This window comes from Palaemon carinicauda, chromosome 38 (assembly GCF_036898095.1).
Source record: "Palaemon carinicauda isolate YSFRI2023 chromosome 38, ASM3689809v2, whole genome shotgun sequence".
Classification (NCBI taxonomy): Eukaryota; Metazoa; Arthropoda; class Malacostraca; order Decapoda; family Palaemonidae; genus Palaemon; species Palaemon carinicauda.
The window spans coordinates 3,997,462-4,012,967 of record NC_090762.1 but is presented as its reverse complement, the minus strand read 5'-3'; the positions used below and the strand labels follow the sequence as shown (position 1 = coordinate 4,012,967).

Genomic DNA, 15,506 nt, shown 5'->3' with positions numbered 1-15,506 from the left:
TGGCACCGTCGTTCAATTAGTTCATTATGCATGTTGCATAAGATTTTTCATAACTCTGACCATCCTTTACATTCAGATCTCCCTGGACAATTCTATCCTGTTCGTAATACTAGGCAGGCAGTTAATTCTAATAGCCAGGCCTTCTCCATCACGAGGCTCAATACTACGCAGTACTCTAGAAGTTTTATTCCAGCTGTTACCAAGTTGTGGAATGATCTTCCTAATCGGGTGGTTGAATCAGTAGAAGTTCAAAGTTGGAGCAAATGCTTTTTTGTTGACCAGGCGGACATGAGTCTTTCTATAGTTTATTTATGACATATTTGTTTTTGATGTTGTTAATAGTTTATATATGACATGTCTGTCTTGACGGTGTTACTTATTTTAGAATGATTTATTGTTAATTTGTTCTCTTCATTTATTTATTTCCTTATTTCCTTTCCTCACTGGGCTATTTTTCCCTGTTGGAGCCCCTGGGCTTATAGCATCTTGCTTTTCCAACTAACGTTGTAGCTTGGATAGTAATAATAATAATAATAACTAGAACCATTCAATTCCTTGACCTCAAATATCCTCAAATATGTATATCTAGACACTAAAACCAAGTCTGTAGCTGGTATATAACCAGAATTATCTGTAATTAAAGATTTTTAGGCCGTCATTTTGAAATCCAATATGGCGGCGACTTTGGGATTACTGTACTACAAAAGTGGTTCCATACCTGAAAATGTTCCTCATATAATATTTGATCATTCCTCAATGTTTGGTGCTTCCATCACAAAATGCACAATTGGTTTGCTATACCACTGCACTATAAGACTAAGAGGACAATAGCTTAATTTTTAGTGTCCTTATCCTAGAAGAGCTGCTTACCATAATAAAGATGATGGTACCCTCTTTGCATCAATTCTATCTTCTGACAGGAGATCCGGCATTGCTACATCCCTTAATAGAGATCTAGCCAAAATGAGTACATGGTGCAAATTATCAGGCTTGAAGTTAAACCTTAACAAAACTCTAAGTATGATTGCAAGTAGGTTGAGGAGTGGCTTCTCAACATCTAGATCTCTGCATTGATAAAATTTCTATATTTCTGTAAGGCTCCTTTAAAATTGTATGTGTGATTCTTGATCGCAAATTTCCTTTGGGAAACACAATGTCTGTTTCTTCTTCAACTACACAAAAAATTGGCTTGTTGAGAAAGTTTTAAAATTTTGGGTGATCAATCTATTCTGAAGAAATGTTTTATTTCTTTCATTCTGCCTTGTTCAGAGTATTTTTCTCCTGTATAGTCTTCAGACACTGAATCTCATTTTAATTTGTTGGACAAACGTTATGGTCTAATAAATTTCTTATTCCTGATTTAAATAGTAATCTCTGGCATCGTCATTCAGTTCGTTCTTTATAAATGTTGCATAAGACTTTTCATAATTCTGACCATCTTTTACATTCAGATCTTCCCAGAATGTACCATCTTGTACGTAGTACTAGGTATGCAGTTAATTCTAACAGTCATGCCTTCATCATTATAAAGTTTAACACTACACAGTATTCTAGAAGATTTATTCCCGCTTTGACTGACCAGACTATGGAATGATCTTCCTAATCAGGCAGTTAAATCATTGGGACTTCAGAGGTTTCAATTTGCAGCCAATGTTTTTATGTTGAACAGGTTGCCATAAGTCTCTCCATAGCTTATGACAGACCTATTCCAACATTGTTACTAATCTTTAGATATTTTATATTCATTATTCATTACTGCTCATATAGTTTATCTATTTACTTGTTTCAATTCTTCACTGGGCTATTTTTCCCTGATGTACCCCTTGGCTTCTAGCATCCTGTTTTCCAACTAGGGTTTGTAGCTTAGCTAGTAATAGTAATATTAATAATACTGCATATGGAGGATAAACTTTAATTCAATATTTTCCAGACACGAAACTCTGATACATAGAATAACATGCTGCTCGAGTCCTTACTACAGGATCCTAAGATTTCATCTATAGTGCTTCCAAAAAGCCCTGAACAAGTTTTACAAATATGGATCCTGCTAATTTCAATCTGTGAATGGAGATATTTTTGGGATTTCCTTCTCCCTTGAACAAGTTTTTCAAATATGGATCCTGCTAATTTCAATCTGTGAATGGAGATATTTTCGGGATTTCCTTCTCCCTTGAACAAGTTTTTCAAATATGGATCCTGCTAATTTCAATCTGTGAATGGAGATATTTTCGGGATTTCCTTCTCCCTTGAACAAGTTTTTCAAATATGGATCCTGCTAATTTCAATCTGTGAATGGAGATATTTTCGGGATTTCCTTCTCCCTTGAACAAGTTTTTCAAATATGGATCCTGCTAATTTCAATCTGTGAATGGAGATATTTTCGGGATTTCCTTCTCCCTTGAACAAGTTTTTCAAATATGGATCCTGCTAATTTCAATCTGTGAATGGAGATATTTTCGGGATTTCCTTCTCCCTTGAACAAGTTTTTCAAATATGGATCCTGCTAATTTCAATCTGTGAATGGAGATATTTTCGGGATTTCCTTCTCCCTTGAACAAGTTTTTCAAATATGGATCCTGCTAATTTCAATCTGTGAATGGAGATATTTTCGGGATTTCCTTCTCCCTTGAACAAGTTTTTCAAATATGGATCCTGCTAATTTCAATCTGTGAATGGAGATATTTTCGGGATTTCCTTCTCCCTTGAACAAGTTTTTCAAATATGGATCCTGCTAATTTCAATCTGTGAATGAAAATATTTTCGGGATTTCCTTCTCCCTTGAACAAGTTTTTCAAATATGGATCCTGCTAATTTCAATCTGTGAATGAAGATATTTTCGGGATTTCCTTCTCCAGTAACCATGTGAACACTTCTTAATAGGAACAGAATCATTACCATCAGTAATTTCTGAATGAATCAAAGTGTGAGGCTCATAGATCTAGAGAAGAGATATTTCCTACCCTGATTATAACCAATGCTAAGAAAAGATGTTTGCTGATTGGCTCACACGCTATAACTTTGAACTTTCTTATAAATAATTAACAATCCTTTTGTCCACAAGTGCATTTGCAACTTCACAGTACCTTATCCCATGCATAACTTTGCAGACAACAACTTCTAAACTTGTGTTGTACCACATTCCATTGAAATAATATGTAAGCTTCCATATGAAATAAAACAAGAATTTTAGATAAAACTACAAGAGAAGGAGTCAATATAACAAAATATTGTACAGTACAGTAATACCTCTCAATACAAAAGTTTCTGTATACGAAGAGATATGAAGATTTTTTCGTCTTGTATTGCAAAAAAAACCTCTCGTGATACAAAACGAGATTCGCCCGACCACTAAAAAATTTGTTTAAAATTTATGCTATCGCCGCAAAACTGTAAACTCGCCATCATCGTCCTGCTCTCCCATTGGTTATCTCCCTACCTTGACGCTAGTTACCGCCATAAGATCTGCTCTCCTATTTTATATCAAGTATATTTTTTACAATGAACAGTACTATATTGTGTGTATGTATGTATGTATGCACAATGCTACTATGCAAGTGATATATTTTTCTTTCATTTCAGTAAATAAATAACAGATCATAAAATATATTTTCCTTTCAATGTCATGATTATTCATTTACAATTAATTTTATATCAATAAAGGGATTTTTTTAATAAAAAAAACACGATCAGAACTGTATTGTATGTACGAACGCACAATGCTACTAAGCATATTAAAAACAGTGGCGATATATTTTTCGTTTCGGCAAATATTGTAAATAACACATCGTAACATATTTTTTCCTTTTAATGCCATTATTATTTATTTACAATTAATTATATATTAATAAGTAATTTTTTAAATTATAAAACACAATGAACAGAACTGTATTGTATATACAAACGCACAATGCTACTACGCATATCAAATACATTAGCGATATATTTTGTATGAATCAGATTTTTACAGTTAGGCAGATATGCAAGAAAAATTTAGCAAAAGATAAGGAGGTGTATGTTGCGTTTATGGATCTGGAGAGAGTGTATGATAGAGTTGATAGGGAAGCAATGTGGAATGTGATGAGGTTATATGGAGTTGGTGGAAGGTTGTTGCAAGCAGTGAAAAGTTTCTACAAAGATAATAAAGCATGTGTTAGGATAGGAAATGAAGTGAGCGATTGGTTTCCGGTGTGAGTGGGGCTGAGACAGTGATGTGTGATGTCGCCGTGGTTGTTTAACTTGTATGTTGCTGGAGTGGTGAGAGGTGAATGCTCGAGTGCTTTGCTTGGACGAGGATTGAAACTGGTAGACGAGAATGACCATGAATGGGAGGTGTGACAGAATTTGGAAGGGTGTGTGAGAGAAGGAAGTTGAGAGTTGATGTGGGTAAGAGTAAGGTTATGAGATGTACGAGAAGGGAAGGTGGTGCGAGGTTGAATGTCATGTTAAACGGAGAGTTACTTGAGGAGGTGGATCAGTTTAAGTACTTAGGGTCTGTTGTTGCAGCAAATGGTGGAGTGGAAGCAGATGTACATCAGAGAGTGAATGAAGGCTGCAAAGTGTTGGGGGTAGTTAAGGGAGTAGTAAAAAATAGAGGGTTAGGCATGAATGTAAAGAGAGTTTTGTATGAGAAAGTGATTGTACCAACTGTGATATATGGATCGGAGTTGTGGGGAATGAAAGTGACGGAGAGACAGAAATTGAATGTGTTTGAGATGAAGTGTCTAAGGAGTATGGCTGGTGTATCTCGAGTAGATAGGGTTAGGAACGAAGTAGTGATGGTGAGAACGGGTGTAAGAAATGAGTTAGCAGCTAGAGTGGATATAAATGTGTTGAGGTGGTTTGGCCATGTTGAGAGAATGGAAAATGGCTGTCTGCTAAAGAAGGTGATGAATGCAAGAGTTGATGGGAGAATTACAAGAGGAAGGCCAAGGTTTGGGTGGATGGATGGAGTGAAGGAAGCTCTGGGTGATAGGAGGATAGATGTGAGAGAGGCAAGAGAGCGTACTAGAAGTAATGAATGGCGAGCGAATGTGACGCAGTTCCGGTAGGGCCTGCTGCTTCCTCCAGTGCCTTGGATGACCGCGGAGGTAGCAGCAGTAGGGGATTCAGCGTTATGAAGCTTCATCTGTGGTGGATAACGGGGGAGGGTGGGCTGTGGCACCCTAGCAGTACCAGCCGAACTCGGTTGAGTCCCTTGTCAGGCTGGGAGGAACGTAGAGAGGAGAGGTTCCCTTTTTTGTTTAATTTATTTGATGTCGGCTACCCCCCAAAATTCGGGGAAGTGCCTTGGTATATGTATGTATGATGTAAATAAATAACAAATCGTGACATTTTTTTCTTTTAATGTCATGATTATTTGTTTTCAATTAATTTTGTATTAATAAATACATTTTTAAATTAAGAAACACAATGAACAATATTGTATTGAATGTACAGTATGTACGTACAGTACCCACAATGCTATTACGCATATCAAAACATTAGCAATACATTTTTCTTCCATTTCAGTAAATAAATAAGTTGAACAACTACCAAACAATTTTAATTTATTCATTCTGCAAAGTACACGTATGTATGTATTAACATCAATGAATCTTGGTTGTACAGTGAACCCTCGTTTATCGCGGTAGATAGGTTCCAGACGTGGCCGCGATAGGTGAAAATCCGCGAAGTAGTGACACCATATTTACCTATTTATTTAACATGTATATTCAGACTTTTAAAACCTTTCCTTGTACGTAGTACTGTTAACAAACTACCCTTTAATGTACAGAACACTTAATGCATGTAATACAGTACCCTAAACTAAAACAGGCACAAATATTAAAGGCGACTTTATATCATGCGTTTCCTAAACACGCCAAAAAGCACGATAAAAAATGGCAACCAATGTTTTGTTTACGTTTATCTCTGATCCTAATGAAGAAACAAACGCATTTACACATCTGTTTATAGGTTAGTTTTTGCATCAATTATATTGATTATTCAGTACAGTATGTTGATTTGGTTATTACTAATGTTTTACTTAATTTTTCTTAGGACTTCCAAATGAAATTTTTTTTCTTTATGACGCCGCCTGAAACGACGGCGTCATAAAGTACGCTCAGTAAACAAACTAAGGAATTTAACCCGCATGATGAAAGTGATAAATAATGATATTACAGTAAAAGCTTTTATAAAATATGTTATTACAAATATTATTTACCGTATCTATATAAAATCATACATACGTAGCAAAGCAGGAAAACAATCTACGAGAGAGAGAGAGAGAGAGAGAGAGAGAGAGAGAGAGAGAGAGAGAGAGAGAGAGAGAGAGTTGTTTTACATACGTAAATGTAAATTTTAAACAAAACAAAAATAGCCCCATTTCATATAAAATAGATTACAAATATTTTACTTTATCATATTACAGTAGTCTGTATAATACTGTAAAGTTCAGTACAGTATGTTGTTGTTAAAGTCGTGGCGATGAAATTCTCACGAAACAAAAACACGCCATTTGATTACAACAGCTGATTCATTCTCTCTCTCCTCTCTCTCTCTCTCTCTCTCTCTCCTCTCTCTCTCTCTCTCTCTCTCTCTCTCTCTCTCTCTCTCTCTTCGTGTTATACAATACTTACATTTAGATGAAGAAACTAAAATTAGTTTTCTTAGTGTCAATTAAATACGAAATGAAATAATTAGGCCGAGTCTACATCTATTTCAATCATAGCCAAAAATAGGGCATCCGATTTCATCAGCAAACCACTATTTTTGGGAAATATCATTTTATTCTAGAAAATTGCCACTCTTTAAATAGTTAATTGCACATTAAGAAAGCGTGTACTTTTTGTTTTTAAATTTCGGGTGTGTTTTAAAATCGAGTATTGTTGACTTTTTTTTTTTTTACTTTTGGCTGTGATTAGATCAGCTGTCATCTAGCTGCCGCTCTTGAGTGTGTACCGAATACACTAACAAAGTATCGTTTATACCATTTCTTAACTTATTCAAACCGTCTACAGTATACAGTTGATATTACATAAGCACCAATGTGTTATAACCTATCAAATTTTTTTGTTTATTACATTTAAACCCACCCTCTATCTCTCTCTCTCTCTCTCTCTCTCTCTCTCTCTCTTCTCTCTCTCTCTCTCTCTACCTATCTCTCTCCTCTCTCCTCTCTCTCTCTCTCTCTACCTCTCTCTCTCTCTCCTCTACCTCTCTCTCTCTCTACCTCTCTCTCTCTCTCTCTCTCTCTCTCCCCCTCTCCTCTCTCTCTCTCTCCTCTCTCTCTCTCTCTCTCTCTCTCTCTCTCTGTGGGCTACTTTTCACTACCTCCCATTCCTTACCTCTCTCTATCTCTCTAACAAATGATATCTTTGTTTGCTCCTCAAAGTTCATTTATATTGAAAATCAATCATGATTCAATTTTCCTTACTTTCTCCAATCTCGCACCATCGGTCACATCGCGGTATTTCTGGGTCGATCTGTGGCGCCGGGTGGAAAAGTCCTTCTTGTATATGTCTTTTCTGATAAAACCTTCCAATTATACCAGAGGAAAGATAAAAGCATGGAATGCTGAGGTTACAAACCCTCGCGCGAGCACCTTTTAGGTGTCGTGTATAAAGCAAAGGCGCGTGAAATCCACTATTCACAGGTTGTCTTCCATTTAGTTAATTCCTTCGTCAAAGGGATGGGCCGATACAACGGCCCTAGACACACCCCCATCGCCGCACCACCCACGCCACGACGCGAGCGCCATCTGAACTACATCTTCTTTTTGGAATACTAAGTGTTGATTTGTTTTGTTGTGCTCTCGGTCTTTTTTATCAATCGTGGATTTATTTTGTCATGTCCGAAGCTCCATCTTCACACATTCCAATGTTAAGTACCATAGTTTGTTTTGACAGTATTTTATTGTACCGGGCTTTTTTGTTTTATATCCAGTATAGTCTGTTTTATTATTCCCGTCTGGCCTTTCATGGCGGCCATTGTTTGTTTCACTTGTTGGGAATTCATCTTTGTCTGCCCGTTTAGTACTCTGTCACTTAGGTTCTTGGTTAAGCCCTGGCCTTATGCCTTTAGAACCGTTATTATTTTTATTTTTATTTTTTTGTGTATTTTATGCTCATGGTACTTTTTGCTAGTAAGTCCAGCCTACGAACGAGATAGCGATTTAGCTTTGTATTTGTTTAGTGCCCGCCCCTCCGAGGCGGTTCGTCACTCGACTGTGCTATTTATTTAAAGTTTTTAGCAGATGCTATTCTTCGATCGTAGTGTTATATGGATGTACATTTTATTTTATACGTTTATAATAGTGTTGTGTGATTTTTAGTCCCTGTTTTTGTGTCCAAGAGAGCGAGAGATTGGGGTCCCCGTTTTCCTGTTCGCAGTCACGAGTTACCCCTTTCTCTCGTTTTCTTTCTTTGCTCTGGTGGGTTGAGCGGATTTCCCGTTTTCCGTTTTGTGCGTTCAACGGGTTCTCCCTCCCTCACCTCTCCCCCTCGGGGTGGATTGATAACTTACGAGTTATTTATTTTTTCGTGACTTTTCAATTGTTAGCGTTATTTTGGTCCGTGTTCGTCCTCTCCCCGTTACGGCTCGGGAGTAGTTTATGAACGTTTTCCCACTCCGCCTTGAGTTCTACTCCGGCTTGAGGGATTCTCAATGACTTTCGTTCTATTGTTATATTTATATATTGTTTACTACATGGGACTGGGCTTCATATTGTTTAGATACGACCCTCCGGTGGCCCTTACTGCGGTCTCAGGCCACGGCCATATCCACAATAGCCATTGTTTATTACAATTGTGTTTTTATTCACAATAATTATTCAGGACCTTTCTTCTCCCTCCGGCCTCACCGGAGGTTGTAAATACGCTTTGCTATGATCTAAGCCTTAGCCTTTAGCTGCGGCTTGGCTTTTATATCTTCACAATTGAATTATTAGCCACAATTGAATTATTCAGGGTATCTCATTATCCTCCGGCGGTCACCGGAGGTCGCCCATACACTTCACACTTATATTTGCCTTGCCTTTGGCTAAGACGGCATTATTCAGGACATCTCATTACGCTCCGGCCTTCACCGGAGGTCGCCCATACACTTAACACTTATATTTGCCTTGCCTTTAGCTAAGGCTGGGTGTTTATATTTATTTTAAGGGCATGTCACTGCTTCCCCGACCCTCGCAGGTCGGCAGATTGCTTTAAGTTATTTATCCTTATGTCATTAACAGACATTAGGGGTAAATTACAAATATACAAACATTTGGATATTATAGTGCCAACAATGGTTTTGGCCGAATAGCGATTTAAACGTTTGCGATTTAGTCTGTTAGTCTGTTAGTTTGTACTCGCTCCAGGAAGGCTCGATTTAGACTATATCCTTATTTATTTGGTTACGTTGTCGTTATTCTTCGTTTTTGGTTATTACAATGACTAAAAATGAAAAAGAAAAAGGAAAAAATAAAAATAAAATAAAAACAATCAGTTTTATTTTACTTTCCTTATATTATTGTGTGATGTTAGCTTTTATTATGTAACCTTGAGAGTGAGAAAATAAGGTGCTCGTTTATTAGCTCGAGTAAGGGAGGTGATTTTCCCGTTTCTCCGTTTTTATACGTTCACAGAGTTATTTCAGGCCTCCTCTTATTATCAGAGTTGATGATAGTACGTTTAATGTTATACACGTTTTATTGATGTGGTTACTGTTAATATAGCTAACACTATTAGTAGGAACGTTGGTGTATGAGTCATTAATTGGGTTCGATTATACCGACACCCCTTAGCTCCGCCTTGAGTTATGTTTAGCTCCGCCTTGAGTTATACGCCGCTATAATGGATACTCATTGGGTGAGAACTGGTCAGATATTTGGAGTGCAACGGTGAAAATCCGGCACTCAGACTCCGGCCTGAGACCTTTTTGGCACACGAACCTTTGTCATGTTTGGATCTCGATTGCCCCTTTTTTTCATCGACTCTCCGGCTTCGCTGGAGATTAACTCAAACATTCATTGAGGTTAATGTTATCGTACCGGTGACGGTCACGATCTCACGGGGACTAGCCTTTGCTACCGGATCTCCCATACAAACAGAGATCAAGCAGACGTCCAGAACCGGAGTTAACAATGTGATACCGATGAGGGTTTCACAGTTTCATTATTAGTCCCTTTTTCATCGAATATCCGGCTTCACTGGAGATAAACACAGACATTCAGTTTTAGAGAATGTTATCGTAACCGGTGAGGATCACGTTTTCACGTTGCCGGACCTTTGTCACTGGTTCTCCGGTACAAACTGAGATCAATCAGACGATCAGAATCAGGGTATGAACCCTTTTTCATGAATAATCACAATATCGTCATTACGATTCTTTTTCATCGAATCTACGGCTTAACCGGATATCGTACAGGCGGTCAGCATTGAGGTTAATATTAGATTTCCTCTGGGTTCACGTTGTCACTATGACGGACCTTTGTTTGTACCGGGGATGGTTACGGAGATCCGGTACAGTCGGAGATCATCAGACCACGGGTGGGCCAATCTTTTGTTTTACCTGTAAAGGGAAGGATTTAGAAAAAAAAAAAAAAAAAAAAAAAAAAAAAAATATTATTTATGAACGTAAACTATGCCTATATTTATGCATGTATTTAATTCTAACTATGTATAAAATATGGATAAATATCCATAACAACATCGTGTTCAAATAGAATTAAATTAATTATGCCTATATTTATGCATATTCAATCCTAACTGTCTAAATATGGCTAAATATCCATACAACAATAGTGTTCAAATAGAAATACATTAATTATGCCTATATTTATGCATAGTCAATTCTAACTATGTCTAGATATGGATAAATATCCATACAACATAGTGTTCATATAGAAATAAATTTCCACCCAGTGGCGAATGCGCCAACAGTGTCACATTCATGAATACAAGTGTCGCACTATACCCCAGAAGATAATACATTAAATAACTTGTCTTTTAAAATTGCTTTATAAGAGTAAATACAGCTGATCCCAGCCTGTGAATAGGATCGCTAACCAAAGTTCAAGGAACATCCAGACTTATGTCCCCTTTGTGTTACAGAAGGTTCGCCTGCATGGTTCCCATCAGGATGATGATGATTCTCTCTGGCCTGCAAGAGAGGCTCTCCACCCTTGGGTATCGAAGTTGGGAAGGAATGCTCCATCTAGAGGTCCCTATCTCCTCGGAGTGTCCTCTCTAAGGTTGGACAACGACCCCATGGACGGGCAGGTATGTGGGGATGAGTTTTGGAGCCTTCAGCTTTGCAATTACCTACGTCACCGACCTAGGACCATTAAAGGATCCTAATGTTCATGTTACCCTGCATAAACTGTGACGGCTAAAAGCAACACATTCTAAGGAAATCCAAGGGGCTATGACGAGCTCTAAGGTATGGGGGTGAGGTCAGTGCCGTTCAGGAACTCGGATATAGGTGGTACCATAAATCTGGAGGGCATAGACGTCCTCCCTCTGGGGGACCTAGATTATACTTCCAGGGTACTAGAATTCCCATTCAACGGATTCGTTCGATTGAAAGAGATTGCCTTGGTTAGCTTAGACAAGGTACCGAAGGGTAACGGTATTATTTCCTAAAGGGCAGGCCCGATCTGTCTGGACAAGGATGTTGTCAGCCTGGGGGGTACGATAATTCCAGGCTCTGCCCTTCCAGTTCGACCCTACACTGTTTGTTGGTCTGATCGGGTCAGTTGTGGGAAAGTACGTTCTGTCTGAGACCTCTATCAGACAGGAATCGATAGTCGGTTTCCCACTCGTCATCACAGCCTTCCTCTGGTTCGACGGTTTTGTATCTGACCCCCCATCATCAGGTGGTCTACCTCACTGATTCCCCAGGTACTCAGCCCAACTCCGTTGGGATGTTTTGCCTGCATGCAGCCCTAGATCCGAACCCTCAGGCTCCTTTCATGGACACCAGAGAGGAAGCTACAGGAGTAGAAGACAGTCCCGACATCAAGGCGGACCTAGGAAAAATGGGGCTCGGAGAAGGGAATGACCTAGATTCACTACCTCACAACGCGGGTGGTCCCGGTAGAGGGAAGACTTTACCACTTTCGTGTCCATTGGACTCGGTCTGTGGGATCATAGCATAGTCTCTAACGGTTTGAGATGAGAAAATGGCCTCAAGGTCCTCCTCCTCTGCCAGTGACCTTCTCCCAGAAAGACACTCCCGTCTTGAAAAGAGTACACCACAGGGTTACTCAAGAAAAAGCAATCAAACGACTATCTCTTAGGTACGGACCTTACTTCCCCGTGGGACCGTCACCACCTCTGTCGATCTTACCGACCGATATTAGATTGCGCCTATAGCTCGAAACTTCTCTTCTTATCTGGGTTTCCACCTAAGCAGGAAAGCCTTTGTGTTCAAGACATGCCCTTCGGCCTCAACAATTGATCCCAGGATATTCACGAAACTGGGAGAGGCAGTGTTAGAACAACTCAGGAACCAAGAGATACAGATCATTGCTTATCTGGCCGGTTGGCTCATTTGGGCCCGGCCGGCCATAGAAGGCAACAGAGCTACGAAGGAATTACTTTCGATCGGATCGACAACCTGTGATTTCGGGTCAATCTCCATAAGTCTCGCCTGCGACCATCAGGCCACTTAGAATGGTTTAGCCATTCAGTGGGACCTTTCGAAGCACACGTTGTCTCTCCCTTCCAAAAGTAAGAGGAATAGGTTCCAAGATCAAGAAATTCTCAAGCACAAACAGGTGGTCCAAAGAGCCTAGAAAGTATCCTCGGCCTTTCCCAATTCACTTCAGTAACAGATCTCCTAATAAAAGCCAAACTCAAGACATCAATCGATTTTGGAGAAAGAGAACTACAGTACCTATAAGAAGACAAGGTCTCGAAGATTCCCCTCTGTCGGAAAATGAGACTACGCCCATGGTCCGAACCGAAGAACCTCTCCAAAGCGGTTCCTCTACAATTCCCACCTCCACAAGTGACATTCCATTCAGCCGTGTCCTCTAAGTGGATGGGGGGATTTCTCCGAACATCAGATGTTTCAGGTTCTTGGTCACTAGCCATGAAACAGTCCCATATCAATGTTCTCGAAGCCATGGCAGTGTTCTTGACCCTGAAGAGAGAGACTCCTCCGAGGTCGACACACATCAGAGTAGTGTCAGACAGCACAGACGAGGTACACTACGGAAACAGGGGAGGAACCAAGTCACCCAACCTGAATCAGATCCTGGTCACTTTCTTCGCCTGGGCAACAGAAAAGAACTGGTTCCTGTCAGCACCTCACCTAGCGGAGGAGGCCAGGATGTGAGAACGGGCTCACTATCCAGGACGAGTTCCCTGGAGTCAGAATTTCTCTCCGGTGGATACTCAGGTTCGTTCCAGGCATCCAGGTAGATCTATTCACATCTCAGATCAATCACAAACTTCCTTGTTATGTGACCCCAATCCTGGACCCTCGGGCTCATGCCATGGACGCATTACCCCGGGATTGGAACCATTAGAGGAAGATTTCCCTATCTCTCCCAGTGAATCTTCTAAAAACTTTAACACCGACTGCGCTCCTTCCGGGGCGCAGTGGCTTTAGTACCACCTCACTGCCCAAGAACAGTTGGTTTCCTCTCCTCCTCGAGTGGAAACTCCGTCCCATCCGGATCCCGTTCCTCAAACTGACCCGAGTATTCCAAACTCACTGTGTCAGATTACTCAAGGATGTCCAAAACCCTAACTTGTGGACTACAGGAAGTTGGCAGCTCGTAGAGACTCGAACATTGAACCGGAAAACGATTTCTTCATCGAATCAGACAAAAGGGACTCGACAATTCACCAATATGATTCGGCCGTTAACCCCCAAAATAGGTGGTCCCCTTGGAAAGTTATTCCTCTTCTCCAAGATACTTTTCTATGTCCGGTCACCACTCTCAGGGCCTTTTTAGCCACGACTGCTACCCGATCGTCTGGCCCCTTGTTTATCAGAGAACAAGGAGGTACCATTCCCATACGTGGTATTAGGCTATAGATCCTATACTTCGTTTAACAAGCCAATCCGGGATCATTTCCCCCAGAAGATGGACTTTGATGACCTTATAAAGTTCACGGGTTGGGAATCTCCTATGGTCTTCAAACGCCACTATCTAATGAACTTACAGGCTCTTAAATACCCAACAGTTGCAGCTGGGAGCCGTATCTCTCCCCAGTGATCTTTTGTTCTTCCTTTCATCCATCTCTTTTCTTCTCCCTCCTACCCGCCACTCGCACCACGACGCCGCTTCCTTGGTGGTTCGTTAGCCCTAAGTTTATTACATATTAGGTTATGTTTGTAACTATTATTGATTACCGTTGTTACAGGGTTGGGATATTCTTAGCCATGTCAGTTTTTGTAGCATGTTTCCTCTGATACTCGGAGGCTTCCCTGTTATCATGTTTGTTTACCTTAATTATTTATGATTTTCTTTACATGGTGTTGTTTCTCTCCCCTCATTAAATTAGTTATTGTTGGGCTTGGAAGGCATTCTCTGGTACATTTTCACCCGGCGCCACAGATCGACCCAGAAAAGGGATTTTGACGAAGGAAAAATCTATTTCTGGGGAGAGACCTGTGGCGCCCGGTGAAACCCTGTAGAGACCAGCATTACATGTTTACATTATTAAGAGCTAAGTATTTTGTATTTCATTTTAGCAGTTATTCAAAATAACAAACATAAAATGAATAAGTACCTGGTAAGGAAGTCGACTTGAACAATTACTCTGCCTTTTTAAGTACGTCTTCCTTACTGAGCCTCGCGATCCTCATAGGATGCTGTGCGACTCCTAGGAGCTGAAGTATCAAGGGTTGCAACCCATACTAAAGGACCTCATCAAAACCTCTAATCTAGGCGCTTCTCAAGAAAAGAATTTGACCACCCCGCCAAATCAACCAGGATGCGAAAGGCTTCTTAGCCTTCCGGACACCCAAAAACAACAATAAAAAACATTTCAAGAGAAAGATTAAAAAAGGTTATGGAATTAGGGGAATGTAGTGGTTGAGCCCTCACCCACTACTGCACTCGCTGCTACGAATGGTCCCAGGGTGTAGCAGTTCTCGTAAAGAGACTGGACATCTTTAAGATAAAAAGACGCAAACACTGACTTGCTTCTCCAATAGGTTGCGTCCATTATACTCTGCAGAGATCTGTTTTGTTTGAAGGCCACTGAAGTTGCGACAGCTCTAACTTCATGTGTCCTTACCTTCAGCAAAGCATGGTCTTCCTCATTCAGATGGGAATGAGCTTCTCGCATCAACAGTCTAATATAATAGGAAACTGCATTCTTCGACATAGGTAAAGAAGGTTTCTTAATAGCACACCATAAAGCTTCTGACTGTCCTCGTAAAGGTTTAGTTCGTTTTAAATAAAACTTAAGAGCTCTAACAGGGCACAAGACTCTTTCTAGTTCATTTCCAACCAAATTAGAAAGGCTTGGAATATCGAACGATTTCGGCCAAGGACGAGAAGGTAGTTCGTTTTTGGT

At 40.0% G+C, this 15,506-nt stretch overlaps 1 pseudogene; it reads left to right on the top strand.

Moving 5' to 3' along the window:
* The first annotated feature begins 672 nt into the window (after nt 1-672).
* LOC137630037 (unconventional myosin-Va-like) overlaps nt 673-15,506 on the top strand; it is a 173,540-nt pseudogene continuing 158,706 nt past the window's right edge.